Below are 16,441 nucleotides of genomic sequence, written 5' to 3'. Positions count from 1 at the left end.
ATCCTTGAAAATATTCCCCTTTATGAATGGCTATATAAGAAACCCTGATAAGCCCAGGACGTATGGTACCCACAAACGGTCAATACATAGCATATACTCACCTCAACATCTATGATGGACTCATAGAATATTCCTTCTACCTAATAGTAGTGGATTCTATAGGTGAAAATATATTAGAGGAGTAGGAGTAGAAAAGGGACTTATTGACTAAGACAAACCAATAAGTGCCTTTAGTGAGAAGGTTGCTAGTCAAAATTGTTATAAATGATGTTGTCACACCCGTCGGTCGCAGACGGCTGCAACCTCTCATGCTGACCTCCTTTTTCCCTGCACCATCAATCCTAGGAAGAATGGCAGCCTCCACCAACCAACGCCGATCTCCCAGGCGTCCCTGGGATGGCATGGGCACTGCCGACCGCCATCTTGTCTCTGGAATCACCTAAGACGCGCGTGCACGCAAGGGCCTCCTTTGTACACGTCATGGCGGGAACCTCGCTGCTGAACTTAAGCTGACTGGCCTTCTGCTACTACGAGTTCGCAAGGAGTTCCCTCATTGCTGAATCCGCTCCATTCTTGGACTTCCAGTTCCAGATTCCTCTCTTGGCGTATGGACGCTCTGGGCACCCGCTCCTCGGGGGCCTTTCCACATCCCTGGCTATCCGCTCCTCGGAGGACCTTCCAGCCTTGGACTACTACCTGACCCACTTCTCTACAAGCACCGGAGGTCCGAGAGTAAAAGATCACACCGGGACCCTTCCTCTGGACCCCAGGTAATTTAAGGCATTTTGGGGGGGTTCGGGAGGGTGGGGGATTTATTTTAAAGGGTCGGGGTGGGTTTTAGGGTTGTTTTAGTGTGCCGGTTTTCCCGCCCTCCCCCCCACTGGACCCCAGGTAATTTAAGGCATTTTGGGGGGGTTCGGGAGGGTGGGGGATTTATTTTAAAGGGTCGGGGTGGGTTTTAGGGATGTTTTAGTGTGCCGGTTTTCAATTTTCATGATTTTCACGATTTTCACGATTTTCACGATATTTAAAAAACCCAAACGGCGACGATCCGATTCCCTCCTCCTCCCAGCCGAAATCGATCATTAAGACGATCGATCACACGATTCACATCTCTAGTGCTCTGTGACGCTGTTCCTGATGACGCTATACTATTTATACCTTAAGCACGCAGCGTGCCATGCTCTTTCTTTGCAGGGGTGGTCCAGGAAGTGGCTTTACTCAGAGCTAGTCTGAATGTCTCAAATCTGTATTTAATTGCTAGCTACTTTGATAGAATTTTCCATTGAAAAAGATATTTCTTTGTTTTTGCTGCTGTGCCAGCCAGGCTTTTTTTTTTTACTGCAGTTTTTTTTATTGAACTCAGACTGTCTCTCTCTGTGCTCTTTTAAGCTAACAAGGTAGTGCGCTGGGTGTCTGTGGGCAGTTTTCCATACTCACATATATTGGTACAGCAGTGCTCTTTTAAACCAACAAGGCAGTGTACTGGGCATCAGTGGGCAGTTTTGTAGACTCACATATATTGGGACAGCGGTGCTCTTTGAAACCAAATCCCCAGTAGGCCTCTTTTGTAGTTACAAGTTTGTTGTGTGCACATACAGTGGTCCCACTTGTAGTGTACATCAAGGCACTGCATCTATGGGCAGTTTTACAGACTCACATATACTGGAACAGTGGGGCTCTTTGAAGCCAAATCCCCAGTAGGCCCGTATTGTAGTTACAAGTTTGTTGTGTGCACATACAGTAGTGTACATCAGGGCACTGTGCCTGAGGGCAGTTTTGCAGACTCACATATATTGGGACAGCGGTGCTCTTTGAAGCCAAATACCCAGTAGGCCTCTTTTAGAAATAATTCTTCTAATTGAAATCCCTAGTAGACAGTGACATTAAATCCATGATGTCAGGGAAAGCTAGACATGGTCGAGTGATTGGGACTGGCAGAGGAGGCACTAACTTAGAAACATAGAAATGACGGCAGAAGAAGACCGAGCGGCCCATCCAGTCTGCCCAGCAAGCTACGCACTTTATCCTTTTTTTTTTTTTTTAAATCTTTTTCTCTCACCCACCCAAACAGTTTAACCTGGGACAAGCTGGACAAGAAATGGGACAAGCTGGACAAGAAATGAAAACACAGACAGGAATTATTCACAGAAGCCTTCTACAGTACTTATAAGTAATAAGCAAGAATACTTAGCCACAATGAGAATTCAGTTCCACAAGAGAAATCAGCTCCACCCTGTGCACTGGCAACAATGGTTCTCCTGCTTCTCTAAGTTTACCTCCCCCAAGTTCTGAGACCCACCCAATCCAGTTGGATCAGGTCACTTCTAGAAGTTTGTCTGTCCTTTTTTGTAAATTGTTTTCAAACAGTCTTTATGCCCCAATATTAAGATCTAAACAGATTATTTGTGCCAGCTAACTCCAAATGAGAAATAGATTTTATCAGATTAAAAGCTGGAGTGGTTTTTTTTTTTTGTTTGTTTTAACTCTATAGCAGAGCAACCAAACAGCAAATTAATTTACTTGAATAATATCTTACTATAAAGAAATGAACACACAGACAGGAATTATTCACAGAAGCCCTCCACAAAACTTATAGGTAATAAGCAAGAATACTTAGCCACAATGAGAATTCAGTTCCACAAGAGAAATCAGCTCCACTAGCAGAGGAGGCACTTCAAAAGGCAGTGCAGGTCCCCCATTAAAGTTAAAAAGGGACCTGTTCCAATCTAAAATCTCTGGAGGGGCAGGCAGTTCCATCCAGAAGAAACTGAAATTTAAAGATGATGCATCACTCCACCTGTTTCTGACCCTGTAGTTTTGGAGCTGAGGGAAGGGGAGGCTGAGTCATGCAAGACAAAAGGGTGAGACCCAAAAGCAGCAGTGTGACTCGACTTAACGTTGAAAATATAGCACAGGCACAGTTTGCTTCTGATTCCGATGAAGAATCACCTTGTGTGGGATTCTCATCATCAGAAATGGAAGCAGTAATAGCTGAAGAAGGTTTAGGAGGATTAATTAGTTCTGTCTTAGCCACCACTTCAGTGCTGCAGGGGAGAGATGAAACTGATGATGATGAGAACGAAGAGCAGTCAGCACAGGCACAGAGTGTGACTGATGCCCCTGGCATTGCTTCTCAGGGTGCACCCACTACTTCAGCTCCAGTGCCAACATCCACCCCAAAGGCTATAGAGAAGGGATCACGAAATAAATTTGCGATCTGGAGCCACTTTAAAGTGACAGAGAACCCGTGTTTTGCTCAGTGTAATTACTGTGCCAGGGTTATTAGCAGAGGCAAGCAAATGGGACATCTCACTAATTTTGGCATGATGCATCATATGCAGAAGCAACACCCAACAGTACCGCTATCTGGGGATGGTGGCAGTACCAGTCAGGGGAACCTTTTTCTAGGCAGTGTAAAGTAGTTGAAAAGGAGCAGAGTTACCCCACGCCCTTAGCCCCTTCTAGCAGTCAGGTGGCAGGCCAGCAGCCCCCTGCCATGTGGCAGAAGCGACAACCTACCATGGAGGAAATGGGGTGGTGTTCGGTAACACTATCCCGGGGAAGGAGGCAGGCAGCCTCAAAAGTTGTAACCAGGAGCATCGGGGAAATGATTGCACTTGATGACCAGCCCTTGCAGGTAGTGGAGAATGTGGGTTTCAAACATTTGCTGAAGGTCTTATTTCCAAATTACCACATTTAGCAGAAAGGTCATCCCCAGCCTGTACAACCAGTGTCACAGTCGCATCCAAGTGCTGCTAGCTAAGGCAGAGGGGAGTGTGCATTTCACCTGCGATATCTGGACCACACTGAATGCTGCACACTCTTACCTCTCCCTGACAGCACACTGGTGGGGCCTGGCTGAGGCAAGGGCAGGCAGCAGCTCTATTACTGAAAAAGTATCAGGGTGGAGGTAGGCTTTACTGCACATCCACCTGACGGATGAGGCCCATACCTCAGCCAATATTCTAGCATGCATCAGACAGATGCTGGCGGGCTGGCAGCTACACCAGTGAGACAGGAATCCTCCGGCAGGGTTCTTTGTCACAGGCAATGGTGCAAACATGGTAATGGCAATATGTGATGGGGGCTTTCAGAACATCCGATGTTTTGCACACACTCTGCACCTGGTAGTGAAGTCAGCTCTGGGGTTGGAGTCCAATCACCAAGAGAATGAATACCTGCATACATTAATACAGAAGTGCGGGAACATAGCAGCACACCTCCACAGAAGTGTGAAGGTGGGGCAGGTTCTCCGACAAAAGCAGACTGATTTGGAGATGCCTCACAAGCATCTCATTCAAGACATTGCCACCTGGTGGAATTCCACCTATATGATGCTGCAGAGGTTAGTGAAGGAGCAGACACCCCTTCATGACCTTTCTCTGGAAATGGAGATAGGTGTGCATAGGCCCCTAGGGCATCATGATTGGTTAGTCATGAGTCAGCTGGTAAAAATCCTGCAGCCCTTCAAGGATGCCATGGAAGAGCTGAGTTCCAGAAGTGCCACCTTGGCTGACATCATCCCTATAGGTAATTTTCTGGAGGAAAATTTGGAGGGCTTTAAATAGGAAGAAGGAATGACAGCAGAGGTGCTGCATTGTCTGGACATTTTGCAGAAGCAGGTTAAGACCTTTAACAGAAGACTACACATAAATGCTCGCCACAGTCTGTGATCCCCGTGTGAAAGGGAAACTCACCCCACAGTCCGATTGTCTCATATTTGTGAAGGACCTGCTGTTAGTAAAAGTCCGTGAACAGGAGTGCCATAGGCAGAGAGAGATTAGGCATGAAGCAGAGGAGGAAACAGCGGGCACTTCAGAGAGTAATGCTAGCCCAAGCAGGAGCAGCACTCTGTCAGCGACAGCTAGTACTTCCTCCTCCACTTCAGTACGCCAAAGCCATGTTGCCCATAAAAAATCATCTGTTCTGGAATGGGCTAGAGAGAAAGCAGTTGGCATGAAGGACTCTCAGCCTACCCAAGCAAAGGAGACACCAGCACAAATGTCAGTGACACAGTATCTCTCAGAGCCCACAGAAGACATGCAAAACAGATCCGCTGGCATATTGGGCACACAAGTCCAATGTCTGGCCACACCTAGCCAAAGTGGCTCAGCAATATCTGTCATGTTCACCAACCAGTGTGCCCAGTGAACGTGTATTTTCAATGACAGGGGATATCATGAGCCCTTATTGCTCAAGGCTGGCACCAGAGTTGATGGAAATGCTAGTGTTTTTGAAAATAAACATGCCTTTGCTTGGGTTTCCAAATTTTCCCTGTAAATGGCAAGATGAATAAAAGCAATTGAAAGCCTTGCAGCAGCTCCAACTGCCTCCTATGCTCCAGATAATATCAGCCATGTACCTGACCTGAAACGCTGTGCAAGTCTGTCTACTGTCCAAGCCGTATGTCCCTACAAGGGCCTGACCTCAAACGCTGTGCCTGTCTCAGTTTAGTTCTATTATTTCTAATTTCAGTTTCATGTATTTGTACATCACTTCTTTCCAGAATATTCTTTTTCCTGTTTTGCAACATTTGGAATGTAAGAACATAAAAAGCTGACTTAAGATGTTTGGAGCTTGCATATTTCATATGCTCAATAGTTTTCATGACCTTCATAATATGGGCCATTTTCCCTAAATCTTTCTTAGGCGCCAACATTAATGTTTCAAGTACTATAGAAAACTGGTGGTAGTTGCACTCTAGTTCATCCTCGTGTTCCCATAGTTTACAGAGACACTGTGTAAACTACAAAGGCAACATAGGTTGATATTGTAGATTTGGACTTGAGTAGCGGTTTTCATATTTCTGAGAGCTCTTCAAGTTCCTTTGTCATCAGCTGAAGTGCATAAGTACAGTTAATAGCTTCCGGGTATTTACAATGGCTTGACCTCAAACGCTGTGCCTGTCCATCCACTGTCCAGGCCTTACATCCCTACAAGGGCTTGACTTCTAATGCTGTGCCTGTCTATCCAGGCCTTATGTCCCTAAAAGGGCCTGACCTCTAATGCTGTGCCTGTCTGTCCATGTCTTACATCCCTACAAGTGCCTGACCTCTAATGCTGTGCCTGTTCGTCCAGGCCATACATCCTTACAAGGGCCTGACCTCAAACACTGTGCCTGTCCATCCAGGCCTTACGTCCCTGCAAGGGCTTGACCTCAAACACTGTGCCTGTCCATCCAGGCCTTACGTCCCTGCAAGGGCCTGATCTCAAATGTTGTGCCTGTCTGTCCAACTTGGATCTTGGATATTTCATATGCTCAATAGTTTTTATGACCTTCATAATATGTGCTATTTTCCCTAGATGTTTCTTAGGTGCCAACATTAATGTTTCTAGTACTATAGAAAACTGGTGGTAGTTGTACTCTAGTACATCCTCTGTGTTCCCATAGTTTACAGAGGCACTTTACATACAAAGTCAACATAGGTTGATATTGTAGATTTGGACTTGAGTAGCGGTTTTCATATTTCTGAGAGCTCTTCAACTTCCTTTGTCATCAGCTGAAGTGCATAAGTACAGTTAATAGCTTCTGGGCATTCACTAGACACCAATGGAACCACCACACTCTAGGGGCCAACCCATTTCAGGGAGCCCTTTCCTGCACAAAGGAAAGGGAACTCTCCCCGGGTATAGCCAGCCTATCTCTTAGTACTCGTTGACCCATGTTGAACCAGAACCGCTGTTCACATGGAAACCTCCTCCATGTCAATTCACCATGCTTGAATGCTCGTGTCCACTCTAGGGGCCAACCCATTTCAGGGAGCCCTTTCCTGCACAAAGGAAATTAAACTCTCCCTGGGTGTAGCCAGCCTATCTCTTAGTACCCATTGACCCATGTTGAACCAGAACCGCTGTTCACATGGAAACCTCCTCCATGTTGACTCGCCATGCTTGAAGGTCGTCCTCCACTCTAGGGGCCAACAACCCATTCTAGGGAGCCCTTTCCTGTGCAAAGGAAAGGGAACTCTCCCCGGGTGTAGCCAGCCTATCTCTTAACACCCGCTGACCCATGTTGAACCGCTGTTCACATGGAAACCTCTTCTGCCTCGGCCTTCAAAATTCTTGTTTGTATATCTGCTACGTCCACCAGATTTTAAAAGACCAGCAAGAGCTCACTAGACGCCAACAGAAACACCCCACTCTAGGGGTGAACCCATTCTAGGGAGCCATTTCCTGCGCAAAGTAAAGGGAACTCTCCCCGGGGGCAGCCTGTCTTGCCCCTATGAAAACCACAGGGACCAGACTACCTCCGCTCTGCCAGCCTGTCTTGCCCCTATCAACTTTCTGCCACTCTGCCTTGCTGCCATACACTAGATGACTCACTCTACTCCTTGTGGTGTTCTTGCTACTATCATTGTTCCTCAGTGTGTTGGTGCTAGTCTTTCTGCTGCTTTGTCCCTTTATTGGTGCCTTGTAGTTTTTTCTGACACTCTTTCTGCTTGCTGTGTTCACCCTTCATTGTGCTGTAGGATGTTGATGCCACTTGTCTTGCCACTTTGCCTGTCGTGCTGCCTTTGAGGGATCATGCAACTGTTATTGGTGCTCTCTTTTGAAGCTGTGGTGTGTTTTTGACACTCTCGCTGCTGCTTCACACCTCTGTTAAAGCACTCTTGCCACTCCTGGTACCCCTTTGCCCCTTTACAGTGCCTTAGGCTATTCATGCCACTTTGGTGCCACTTTGTCACAGTCTAAGTTCCTTGGAGCTCTTTTCTCATTCTGATGATTGCTTCCCAGAAGTTTCATCAGAATTAATAAGAAATCCCAATTCTGCAGCCAAAAATAAGCTTCAAATACTTCCCCCATTGACTTTAAAGGGAAAACGGAAAATGAACAAAACTAATCAACAAATTGGTTTTTCCCCCTATGAAACTAATGCAATGAATTTGGGTCCCGGTGAAACGAAAACTGAATTGAAACACATTTTTTCCTTCTGCACATCCCTACAGAGCACCGTAGACTTGTGGGTCTTTATGGGCACCAAGCATGAGGATGATTATTTCAGCAGGCAGGCATCAGCAGTGTTTCTTCCACCTGCCTAAACTCTGCAAACTGGTAATTGGCAGCTGGTCTCACCTACCTGGGACTCCCAGAGACTCCTCCGACTTCTGAGACTTTAGGGGCACCAGGTGCGAGGATGATGACTTCAGCGGGGAGGAGTCGAAAGTATTCCCTCCACTCGCCCAAACCCAGCAAACTGCTGGTCTCACCTCCCCAGGAATCCCACAGAAAGCAGCTTTTGAAGCCCAAAACAGATGGTATCTGAAAATCTACCAATGGTGGTGAAAACTGATGCAGACAGCTATGTTATATGAGGAGTTCTGTTGCAGAAACACCAGAACGGCATCTTCAAGCCACTTGCATTCTGTTCTCACAGTCTTACAGAAATATAGAGTCATTATGTCTAAATAGAAAAAGAATATTTGACAAGGGTCTGGGCTTCTGAAAGATTCTATCAGTACCTTTGTGGCTTGAAATCCTATAGACTGATGACTGGCCGCAAGGTACTAGTTAGCCTAATCAATGGCAAAGACCTAGATAAAGTATCTTTACACTGTCCAAGGTCACTCATCTGACTGATGAAGTTCAACCCAATGGCAAAGTATATGCCTGGAAAGGACTTGCTAGTAGCAGACACATTGTCCCAGCACCCTAAACAAATATTTGATGGTGAGAGACAGGACAGCCAGAATTACTGAGCAATGTGACACACTGAGCTCTTACTTGTGCCAGACCCCAGATGAGGCCTATTGATAGCACATGCAGTCCATCATTGATAAGGTGGATCCTGCACTGGTCCAAAAGACTGTACCAGACCCATCAAGCTATTTGGAGTCATTCAAAGTAGCAGCCCACAGAAAGTCACCAGATGAGGCCAAATAGTGAAACCCATTATTAGAGTGGACATGGACAAATATGCAAAATAATCCACATCTGCTGCAGGAAATATAAAACAGTCTACTCATTGCTGCTAGGATTGTTTGGAAATGCTCTTTTTTTCCTAGTATGTGAAAGTTTTCACAGTAGAAAAGAGGGAAGATGTGATGGAGAGTATACTGTTCAGTTAAAATCTGTGCTAATAAAGTTGTAGTAGTCTTTTAAAACAGCAACCATATCTAAAGACTGGTCAGTGGCCAATGCAATACTAATTTTTAAAAAGGGCTCGAGGGGTGATCCAAGTAACTATAGACTGGTGAACGTGATGTTGTTACAGGGAAAAATCGTATATGCTATTCTTAAAAACAAAATTACCAGTTATATACTGTAGGTGGACATGATTTAATGGGAAAGAGTCAATATGATTTTAGGAAAGGAAAGTCTTGCCTTACTAATCTATTAGATTTTTTTGAAGGTATAAATAGACATATAGATAAAGGTGAGCTGGTTGATGCAGTGTATTTAAATTCTCAGAAGGCAAAGTCCCCCTTGAGAGAATCCTCAGAAAATTAAAAAGTCATGGGATAGGAGGCAGTATCATATTATGAATTAGTAACTGGTTAAAAGTCAGGAAACAGAGGATAGGACTAAATAGTGAAAGATCATTAGTGGAGTACTACAGTGATCTGTACTGGGACCTGTGCTGTTTAACATATATATAACTAATCTGGAAAAAGGAACAATGAGTGAGGTGATCAGATTTGCAGATGACTCAAAGTTGTTAAAACAGCAGTGAATTGTAAAGAACTACAGAAGAATCTTGTCAGATTATTATTAGACAGGGCATCCAAATAGCAGATGAAATTTAATGTGGAAAAGTCCAAAGTGATGCACACAGAGAAAATAATCCCAGCTACAGGCACACGATACTCGGTTCCATATTAGAAGTCACCACACAGAAAAAGGACCTTAGAGTCCTTATGTACAATACTTTGAAATCTTCAGTTCAGTATGCTGTGGCAGCCAAAAGAAAAAGCAAATAGAATGTTAGAAATGATTTGGAGAGGAATGTAAAATAAAACAGAGAATATCATAATACCTCTGTATCAATCCATTATGCAACCACACTTTGGGGCGGATTTTAAAACGAGCGTAAATAGCCTACTTTTGTTTGCGCTCCAGGCGCAAACAAAAGTACGCTGGATTTTAGTAGATACGCGCGGAGCCGCGCGTATCCGCTAAAATCCTGGATCGGCGCGTGCAAGGCTATCGATTTCGTATAGCCGGCGTGCGCCGAGCCGCGCAGCCTACCCCCGTTCCCTCCAAGGCCGCTCCGAAATCGGAGCGGCCTCGGAGGGAACTTTCCTTTGCCCTCCCCTCACCTTCCCCTCCCTTCCCCTACCTAACCCACCCGCCCGGCCCTGTCTAAACCCCCCCCTTACCTTTGTCGGGGGATTTACGCCTCCCAGAGGGAGGCGTAAATCCCCGCGCGTCAGCGGGCCTCCTGCGCGCCGGGACGCGACCTGGGGGCGGGTCCGGAGGGCGCGGCCACGCCCCCGGGCCCGCCCCCGGAACGCTCCCGACACGCCCCGAAAACGCCGCGCGGTTCGGGCCCGCCCCCGACACGCCCCCCCGACACGCCCCCTCCGAAAACCCCGGGACTTACGCGAGTCCCGGGGCTCTGCGCGCGCCGGTAGGCCGATGTAAAATAGGCTTACCGGCGCGCAGGGCCCTGCTCGCGTAAATCCGCCCGGTTTTGGGCGGATTTACGCGAGCAGGGCTCTTAAAATCCGCCCCTTTATGTATTGTAGGCAGTTCTGGTCAGCCCATCTCAAAAAAGATATTGCAGAACTAGAAAAGGTGCAGACAATAGCAACAAAATTATAAAGGAGATTAAACAGCTCCTCTATAGAGGTTATATAGGTTACAACTCTTCAGATTGGAAAAGTAATGGATGAGAGGGACATGACAGAAGTTTATAAAATCATAGTGGGATAGAACAAGTGAATAAAGAGGACAGTTATTTACCCTTTCAAATAATACTAAAACAAGTGGACACTCCATGAAAATAACAACCAGCACATTTAAAACAAATCATGCAAAAAGCTTTTTCATTCAATACACAATCAAGCTGTGAAATCTGTTGCCAGAGGATGTGGTTAAAAAGAGGTTTGGACAAGTTCCTGGAGGAAAAGTCCATAAAGCATTATTAGCCAGGTAGACTAGGGAAAGCTATCGCTATTCTTGGCAGTGAGTAACAAACAATAGATTTATCTTTTGGGATCTGCCAGGCACTTGTGACTTGGACTTGCCACTGTTGGAGACAGGACGTTGGCTTAATGGACCATGGTTTGACCCAGCATGGCATTTCTTATGTTCTTATATCAGAGAAAATCTCAGAGAAGTTTGCATAAAGAAGCAATTAGATAAGTCAAAATATGTTATCCATCTGAAAGGTTATCAAAAAACAGAAAATAAGCCAAGACAGTTATTTCAGTTTTTAATAGGTTTCACTCAGCCATTAGTACTTGCAGTAACTAGTTCTAGAGATGGACCATCAGGTGATCAGTTTTCTGATTTTTTAAAGAGAGTATTACTGCTCTTAGGGTTAAATTCCCATCAAGTAAGGATAAGGGTTTACAGAATAATAAATTGATAGTTACATTGCAAAAGAAGAACCATATTCTGAATCTGTTTCAGAAAGAGAGGACTTTGGAGAATTTTGTAAAATCACTTTAGTGGGTTTGGGTATGCTTCTTTGGGGTATGAAGATATCTAATATTCATCTTGATTTCTTTCCATTCAAATTCCTCATAAAAAGAAAATGAAGTTTGTGGCCTTTTATAGTTCTCCTGTTAAATGCCAGCCTATCTTAGGGTTATTACTAGGATTAAAACAAGCTGTAGTTTGTCCTCTTTGTAAAAATGTGGGCAGATGCTGAATTACTCTCTAATCATAGGCCAGTTTTCAATATATCTTTTCTTAACAACTTCAAGGTTTTGTTTTGAAGAATAAAGGCTTACACCTTGCTCAGTTTGGATTTAGACAGGGCTGCAGCACTGAGATGTTGTCATTGGCCCAGAGAACCCGGGAAACACACAGGTCTAGGGTTGATGGGGCAGGTAAACTTAGGTGCTATGTTTCCCTTTCCCCTACAAAGAATTGTCTGGATGATTCACCCTAATTGCTTCTAGTGCGCTCCGCTACTGTGAGCTTCTTCAGGGAGGCTTTTGTGGACTCGGGGATAGCGGGCAACTTCATTGATGACACACTGCTGGAGAAGTCCCATATCACCTGTATACCCTTAGAAAAACCCATCTGTATCTCCTCAATTTATGGGGAACCATTGCCAGGGGCCATCCACTATACTACAGAAGCCTTGACCCTATGAAAAGGCTTACTACACAAAGAATGTATCTCATTTCTCATCCCCCCAAGATCTGGTGATTCTTGGCCTGCCTTGGTTATAACAACATGGTCCAGCAGTTGACTGAGGGAGTGAAGTTATATGATCCTGGAGCCCTCACTGCTTCCAGAAATGCTTGTGTTCTGTATCTCTGCTCCTGCAGCTTAGCCTCTTAGGTCTTCCCGACCTGCCTGGACTGCCTCTGCCCTACACAGTATTTGCATCAGCATTTGCATCCATCAGCTACTATCTGTGAGGGCCTACCTAACACTGTCAAAGGTCATCTTGTGAACCAAATCTTCACTGGAGCCCTAAACCCACCTCCAAGTACATGACAGCTGTGACATGTGAATTTAATCTCTCTGAGATTAGACAGTTGAATATCTCACAAGTTATCCATGTAAACAGCAAGTTTTGAATATTTCCTTTGCTTATCCAGCTAAGATATAACTGAATAAGTGAGAGAGGTTCTGGGATGGGGTTGAGTTAGCTGAATTACTTATCCAGCTAATGAAGATATTTGGAGTTAGCCAAATATGTTATTTGGCTAACTCAAGACGTGCCTGAGAGCAGGTCTAAAGTTATCCAGCAATATAGCTAGTTAAATGGAGCTGCAGGCTTAAGAAAAAAAAAGGTCGCAGACCTAGTAGCCCTATCACTGCCACCATACCCCCTCCCACCTGAGCTCCAACTGCTTGACCCTGCTGGGTTGAGCCTGCAGCGTCTCCCCCAAACTCCCTGTATTTCAACAAAGATAAATGTAAAGGGCTAGTGCCAGCCTTCCCCTCCCCACTCCCAAGCCCTGCCAAATGTTTAACAATTGGTGGCCTCCAGGAGCTCCTCTTTCACTTCACTCCTCGCCAACACAACTATAACCATCCTACCCTCTCAGTACCTTAAATCAGTAAGTTCTTCAGCCTACATCATTGTAGAAGTCTACCATGACCTGGGCCCAGCTCTTCTGCCATTGCTAGGGAGCTACCCTAGAAGCAAGGATGTTTTACGAAGCAAGTATGCAATTTTATTTATTCTAGAAGTGGCTGGTATGTGCTACTTTATTATTGGGGTTGTGAGTTCTTTTTATTGTGATATTGTATTAGGAAGGGGTGGGTTGTGCTTGTGGAGGATAGATATTTTTATTGTTAACCATTTAGTGAGTTTTTGGATTTAGGCAGCATATCAAGTTGAGTAAATAAATAAAAATAGACTACCAGAAGGTGCTATGGAAGAAGAAAGTAGTTCATTGTTCTTGTTAAGACTGTTTGGTTGAGTCTCTCTGGGATGGGGCCCAGTTATTCATAAATAACCTGTACATAACCATCTATTACATGACACATACCTTTTTTCTTTCTGGGGGAAGGGAGTCGCCCATTTCTTCCTACTTCTTTTGGGCTTCCAGATCAATTGAAACTGGCATTTACTGGTCTATGGCACAAAAATAAAACTTCTTATTATGTGGAATAAACTCTACAGTTCCAGTCATTCAGGATACAAACCCACTTTAGCCCATAAAGTACTTTAATTAGCACTTAAATATTTTCACATGAAATGCAAATAAAATCAAGAGTCCATTATAAGGACAAGAGTTATTCTTTTTACATATACATGTATATGGGGGCAATTTTTAAACCATCCACCTAGGTGCAAAGTCTGCAGGCACAAAGTACCCGGGAACATGGCACCAAATTTTCCCTTTGAAACTCGCAGGAGTGCAAACCACCTGCAGGCTTTTTCTGCAAATAAGATTTCCCTAGAAGAGAACTTGTGTAGATTTGAAAATGCAAATGGCATGCGTTATTTTGTGTTGTGCCCGAAATGCCCCCCCCCCCCCCCCCCCCCCCCCCGAGCACATCTCCCCTCAGTCTGGCTACAAACGTTCATGCTATAAAACCCCGCATTGAGGCAGGGTACTCTTTCAGACAGCCCCTTCACCCAGATAAATGACTGTCATACTCTTAGCATTTATTTCTTTTGTCATGCAGCTTACAAATGATTACATCAAGTAAAAAGCAAAAAAGAGATATGCATTAATGCTAAATATTTTGAATTTTATGCAGCGGCAGCAGTGTATATCTGGAAATTGCCAACAAGCATGATAGGTTTGAAGATTCCTATTTTAAAAAGTCTATTGCTTGTTTTGGTGTGTGATACTAGAGGTTATTGTGGACAGGAGGTGAAATGCTAACAATGTGGACCAATTGTACCAGTGAGGCAATTTCTTAAAATAGGTTTAAAAGACTATTTCCTCTTAGCAACACTCTGTCTAGTCAGTTTGGCAAGGCGGAACTCTTTCCCACTTCTTCACCTATGCAAGTCACTCTACATTATCCATTTTTTGCCTTTGATTTTCACCTTACAATCCATGCAGATGCTCTCAGCAGCGCTCACAGAACTCACCACCTCTCCGTTACTCCTCCTGCTCTCTCCTGTCATCAGGGCCCAAGTTTCTTATAGTAACAGCTCAAGACTCAGAGTGACAGGTGAAGGGAGGAGAATAGAACAGGATAGGATAGCAAGATGAACTAATAAAGATATATTGAACCAGGCTCAAAGGATAAAAAAAAAAAAAAAACCAGTATCAAGCATTAACCACTGTCATGTATCAAAACAGAAAAGGAACAAACAGGGGTCAGAAGTCTGAGTGTACCCATCTCCAGAACTGCCTAGCTGAACTCTTTCTCAGGCTTCCCACACTTGAAATGGAGTTTCAGGGCTGAAGTTTATGTGTTTAAATAGCAGTCAGAAAACAACCATGGATTCAGTGTGCATAAAAGAATACATATAACCTGATTACTTTTATGTGAACTGGGAAGAGGCATTTCCAGGCAGACAGAATTTGGGCAAAGTTGGCTCTTATCTCCAATTAACTCTTCTGTATTATCTGATTTTATTTATTCTCTGCTTTATCCTATTATTGCTTAAATAAACCTATCAGAAAGAATCGGAACCACAATGTACTGAGTCAGAGTGTACGTGTGAGTATTTGTGTGGGGAATAAGCTCCCAGGTATAATCCCAGTAATTATGCATGTGTGTTTACATTGGGTAAGCTTTAGGGAAATGACACAGGGCCCAGACAGCTGAAGAGGATAAAGGGAGCAAACCAGTGAAGTGGGGGTCTGAAAAGGGGCAATAGAGGGGAGAGTTGAGGAGATGTAGATTTGATCTTAAGCAGAACTGGATTGGGAGAAGGAGGAATAAAAGTCTAGCTATGAGTTTATAGTGAGACAGAGAGAGAGAAAGGGAGACATTAGATGACAGGAATGAGTGTCACATGTATGTTTTTTTATGCGCCGGTGAGAAGTTGTACATGTGCATGCGATGCAAAGAGCTCCTGGCTCTCAGAGAACGAGTCCGATCTCATCTCTAGAGGCTAGAGTGGCAGACCTGGAGGAGCTGAGGCAGACAGAGAGGTATATAGATGAGACCTTCAGGGACATAGTAGCCAAGTCCCAACTTCAGACTGGCAGCCCTGGTGCTGCCTTGGAGGAAGAAGGTCTCATGATTGGAGAGCATCAACCTGGTGTAGCAGGAAAGGATCCTGTAGCAAGGACCTGCTCTCCAGGTGATGCTCTGTCCTTTTGTACCGAGGATATCTCCCCCAAGACCTACTGCCCAGGAGGGAAGGGTTAGGTTGGCCGTCATAGTTGGTGATTCGATTATTAGGAATGTAGACAGTTGGGTGGTTGGTGGGCATGAGGTTCGCCTGGTAACATGCCTACCTGGTGCGTAGGTGGTGGACCTCACACGTCACCTAGATAGGAGTTTAGACAGTGCTGGGGAGGAGCCAGCTGTCGTGGTACATGTGGGCACCAACGACATAGGAAAATGTGGGAGGGAGGTTCTGGAAGCCAAATTTAGGCTCTTAGGTAGAAAACTTAAATCCAGAACCTCCAGGGTAGCATTCTCTGAAATGCTCCCTGTTCCACACGCAGGTCACCAGCGGCAGGCAGAGCTCCGGAGTCTCAATGCGTGGATGAGACAATGGTGCAAGGAAGAGGGATTCAGTTTTGTTAGGAACTGGGGAACCTTTTGGGGAACGGGGAGTCTCTTCTGAAGGGATGGGCTCCACCTTAACCAGGGTGGAACCAGACTGCTGGCGCTAACCTTTAAAAAGGAGAGAGAGCAGCTTTTAAACTAGAACAAAGGGGAAAGCTGA

The sequence above is a fragment of the Rhinatrema bivittatum genome, chromosome 1, assembly GCF_901001135.1.
Source record: "Rhinatrema bivittatum chromosome 1, aRhiBiv1.1, whole genome shotgun sequence".
Taxonomy (NCBI): domain Eukaryota; kingdom Metazoa; phylum Chordata; class Amphibia; order Gymnophiona; family Rhinatrematidae; genus Rhinatrema; species Rhinatrema bivittatum.
Note: the sequence above shows the minus strand (reverse complement) of the source record.